This window comes from Antennarius striatus, chromosome 5, assembly GCF_040054535.1.
Source record: "Antennarius striatus isolate MH-2024 chromosome 5, ASM4005453v1, whole genome shotgun sequence".
NCBI classification, from domain to species: Eukaryota; Metazoa; Chordata; class Actinopteri; order Lophiiformes; family Antennariidae; genus Antennarius; species Antennarius striatus.
This window is the reverse complement of record NC_090780.1, coordinates 26,480,001-26,485,026: the sequence shown is the minus strand read 5'-3', so window position 1 is coordinate 26,485,026 and position 5,026 is coordinate 26,480,001. Positions and strand designations below refer to the sequence as shown.

The window sequence follows — 5,026 nt, the reverse complement described above, 5'->3', positions numbered from 1 at the left end:
GCCCGAGGCAGTTAATGTAATGCAGTTCGTTTAATGTAGCCTTTTTTGTCCATGGACTCAGAGAAACCTCCTGCATTCTATATTGGTTTCATATGGCACATAATGTGTTTGCTTCAAATAAACTTAATGCTGATTAAAATATTGCTGTTAATGTTGAAAATTGTCCTTTCCATGGTACAGGAAACTTTGGCTGGAACATCTGAGGGTGAACTTGTGAATGTCACTGAAGAGGAATCACTGGACTCCCCAGTTTTTCCACACAAGGTACCACTTGTTAATTAAAGGCTTACCTGGTTAATTAAGTTCAAACTGTTTGTACGGAAAAAGAGCAGTAGGTCAGTTATACTCTTAAAGATGCTGTTAAACACACTCTCAGATGTCAGGTTAGAGGTATTTGTGGGGACCCCGTGAGGTGGTTGATATAATGCACATTTAAGAGAGAAATTTTCCGTTTGTGCCCATGAACTACGAAGAATATTTTGCTTGCCATAAGACAATTAATGTGACCAGAGATCAAGATTTGTTTTCACATGAGCTTGCAGATAGAGATTGTTTTCCTTTACCCATACTTTATCATTACATGTTGTTGTACTTAATTAGTCATTACTGTGTAAGTGAGAGCTACAGTACATGCCTGTGATGGAAATTAAAGCTGTGGTTAATACTTGCATGACATCAAAGTAAAATCTATTCAGGATATAGCAGTTTTACTACCAAACACATTCAAGTGTCAGTTAAGAGGTATCTTTTTGGACCGCCCGAGGCAGTTAATGTAATGCAGTTCGTAGACATTAATGTAGCCTTGTTTTTCCATGGAGTCAGAGAAACTTCCTGCATTCATTATTGGTTGTATTGACATCAAAGTAAAATCTATTTAGGATACATCCATTTTACCTCCAAGCACAATCAAGTATCAGTTAAGAGGTATTTGAGTGGACTATGTGAGGTAGTTAATCTGATGCATGTCGAAAGACATTAATTTAGCCTAGTATGTACAGCAAGGTAAAATCTATTCAGGATACATAAATTTTACTGCAAAGCACTCCTAATGTGGGTGGTAGCTGGAAAGGTTTTAAAATACTCAATTTACTACCTCGTATTTCATTTTTGATTGTATTTTTTGTAGAATTGTCCACATTCCTTTTGTGTCATGCGTTATTCAGTATATTGTTGTTGTTGTGGATTTTAGATGAACTTGACACCCAGCCCACATAGGAAATGTTTTTTATTGAATTCTTCCATTGTGAACTATGTAGTGTCTTAGGTGTCAAGAAGTCAGTCAAATCTTTCAGGCATTATAATTCCATGTTTATGTATCGAAGCTATTTTTGTCTTGTGCTCCAAATTGCTCCAAATTGCTCCAAATTAACATTACATAACATTTATTTCAACTGGAATTCCACACAGACTGGAATTACAAAGAAGCCCTTCTCCAAACACTGCCTTGTCAACCAAAACAAAGACTGTGTCCCACGGCGGAGGAGAAGAAAAACCCTACAGGTAAAGAACATAACTTTAGCAATGTACTACATGTTTGTTTTCTCATATTCCTCATCAAATATTCATTGTTAAAGACAATATTGGATTTTAATTCAGTTTCTTTTCTTTTCTGAAGATGAATGATCAAATTCACTTCGATCCTGCTGAACTTTATGACACGTCTTCAGACGGTAGTGAAGAAGAATATATTCCTGGAAAAAGTGAGGATGAGTCAGATACAGAGATGGAGACTGAGACAGAGGATAACTCAAAGTATAAATGTCCCCCACCAACAAAGCTTAACAGAGGCTGTTCTAAGCACATACGAAAAAGACATTTGACGATAAAGAAAAGCTTGAGGTCTGGTCCTCGGGATAATACACAAATCTGTAGCAGTCCATGTGCAGACACACTGAGTGGTCAATCATCGAGTGGCCTGGGAGAGAGTATTGACCCTTCCTCAACACATGATTTGGATAAAAATAGTCCACACAGTCTATCATCCAGCGATGCTTCACTTACTGTATCTGCCGTATGCAAAAGGGACAATGGGTCAAGGTTGTACAACAAAAAGCAGTATTGCCTGTACTGTAAACTTGGATTACTTAAAATTGCAAGGCATTTGGAGCGTGCTCATCTAGATAAGCCAGAGGTTGCACTGGCTGTGTCCTTCCCAAAAGGTTCTAAAGACAGAAAAATGCATCTGGAGCAGCTGAGAAACAGGGGCAATTTTGCTCACAATGTTGAGGTAATGAAGGACGGTGTTGGTGAGCTTGTTCCTCGCAAGAAACCAAGAATGGATTCTCAAGTAGCAGATTACCTTCATTGTTCATATTGCCAAGGTTTCTTTGCAAGGAAGGTCATTTGGCGTCACTTGTTGATCTGCAAGTTCAAGCCAGCTGTAAAAGAACCTGGCAAAACACGTGCCCAAGCCCTTTGTGCATTTGCTGTACCTCCACCTCCTGGTGTCAAAAAAGAATTTTGGAAGTTGATAAACAACATGGTGCAAGATGAAGTTTATTTAATTGTCAAATCTGACCCCTGTATCGTGGAGTATGGTGAGCACCTGTATAATCGTCTTGGATATGATGTTGGAAAACATGAATATATACGGCAGAAATTAAGGGAGATGGGACGGCTTCTGGTGTGCTCAAGAAAAGTGTCTCCCTTGAAGACCCTTGAGGACCACATCAAACCCTCAAATTTTATGCATGTTGTGGAAGCAGTAAGATGTGTAGCTGGGTATGATAGTAAGACTAATACATACAAAAGCCCAAGCCTTGCTCTCAAAATTGGACACAGCCTGACAAGGATTTCACTTCTTGTTGAAAGTCGTGCAAATGTCCAGTGCAACTACAATGCAGCCAAAGAAGCTCGTACCTTCCGTAGAGTGTATGAGGCCAAGTGGAATGAGTTGATATCAGCTACATCACTGAGAGTACTTAAAGAGTCTAAATGGAATGCACCACTTTTGCTTCCATTCACAAAAGATGTCCAGACTCTTCATTCCTTTTTAGAAGAGCACAATCAAAAATTTCGCAGTCAGTTGTCCACAGAAGCAACCCCTCAGACATGGGCAGAGCTAACAAAAGTTACTTTGACTCAAGTCATCTTATTCAACCGAAGAAGAGCAGGGGAGGTGTCCAAAATGCCCCTCTCTGCATATTTGTCTAAAAGTAGCACAGACCCTCTGGAAGATGCAAATATTGCCCTCTCAGACCTCGAAAAGAAACTTTGTCAGCATTTCGGGAGGATAGAGATAAGAGGGAAAAGGGGAAGAAAGGTTCCTGTCCTTTTGACCCCGCCAATGCAACAAGCTTTAGACCTTCTCACGAGCAAACGGCATGAATGTGGCATTACAAAGGAGAACATGTACTTATTTGCAAGACCGTATGCACTTACCAGTTACCGTGGGTCTGATTGCCTACGCCATTTTGCTGCTGTTTGTGGAGCAAAAAGTCCTCAAAATCTCACCTCCACAAAACTCCGCAAGCAAACGGGAACTTTGTCTCAAGTTTTAAATCTTAGTAACACTGAACTTGATCAGTTAGCGGATTTTCTTGGACATGACATAAGAGTGCATCGACAATTTTACAGACTCCCTGAAGGTACCCTGCAGCTTGCTAAAATTAGCAAGGTTCTGATGGTAATGGAGCAGGGACGTTTGGCCGAATTCAAGGGCAAGGGTCTGGATGACATCCACATCGATCCAGAGGGTATTTGTCATTTATTATTCAGATTTAATAATTTACATGTTTAAATCCATTTAACATGACCAATGTTTTATAGACTACAGCAATTAAAAGTATTTCAGCCTGAATTCATAAGTCATTTCCCTATCTCCTATCCTCTTTGCAACCAACTATCTACTCACAGAGCAAGTGAGTGTGGACAGTGATGTTGAGGTGGCCAGTGAGCAAGACTGCCAAGGTATTTTCATAGTCTTTCATAATAATGCTTCTTTATCCAAACTTTGTATTTTAATTTAGGGATGCCTGTAATTAAATTTCTGTTCTAATGCATGTTCAAATTCTTTAACACTGGATAACTGTTGATATTGAATCTGATGTAATTTTATTCAATATGAATTTGAATTTGACATGTCCTGCTTATTTAAAAGCTGTTGCTTCGGGTCACAAAGAATTTATCATTGATTTTATGAACATAAAATATTGAGATGATATGATGAGGATGTTTAACTACTTAAAGATTGTTTGCCTTTCATACGTAAGAATATTCCCCTTGTACTGTGTAAAAAGCCCTGTGCAGTTAAAGCTGTTGGCCTGGACTTTTACCTTAGTTGATCATATCAAGATGACGAATAGGTAATTGGGTTTGTATCCTACAGATTCCGTCTTTTTATTTAAATTTTATTTTGCAATTTATACTCCTCTGGTTTTCAGAAAGTGAGACGGAGATCAAAGTGCCAGACGTGAATGATGATGCAAAAACAGCGGAGGACAATAGTAATACAGCAATGGAGCAGGACCTTGTGGCACCTCCCCAAACCTCCACTTTCCTCTCACCAGAAATGAAAAGACGTAAGGTTTCTAAGAGTATTTCTGTCACATAACTTTCAGCGTATGATTGTAGAATACTGATGGCATTGAGCAGTAACAGAAAATTGTATGTTTAACTGTTTTATAGGTCCTTTCAAGAGAAGGCCGTGGAAAACAGAAGAGATCATTGCAGTTGAACAGCACATGATGTCATTCATCACTTCTTGTCAGGTTCCAAGGAAAAATGATTGCGATAAGTGTCTAGAACTGGAAAAAGTGGCACTCAAAGACAGAGATTGGCTTGGCATAAAGTTTTACGTCAAGAACCGGATTACAGCTCTAAAAAATAAATCTTAAATTTGGTTCCAGAGGTCGAATACATCTAAGTTTTTATATTTTTATAAGTTTAAAAACTAGAGTTGCAAAAATTTCATTCTAAGTTGCAATTGAAGTTTTAATTTAATGTTACATTTTTTTTGGGAGATTTTATAGAATAATGCAACCTTTTAATTTCTAAGTTTTGCTACAAGTTTTGTTAAAAAACATTC

General features: G+C 38.3%; 1 long non-coding RNA gene across 1 annotated transcript; it reads left to right on the top strand.

Moving 5' to 3' along the window:
• The first annotated feature begins 3,579 nt into the window (after positions 1–3,579).
• On the top strand, positions 3,580–4,860 carry LOC137594850 (uncharacterized). The gene is made up of 4 exons (XR_011035357.1): positions 3,580–3,695; positions 3,856–3,909; positions 4,383–4,520; positions 4,627–4,860. It is a non-coding gene; the product is annotated as an uncharacterized lncRNA (long non-coding RNA).
• The last annotated feature ends 166 nt before the right edge of the window (positions 4,861–5,026 follow it).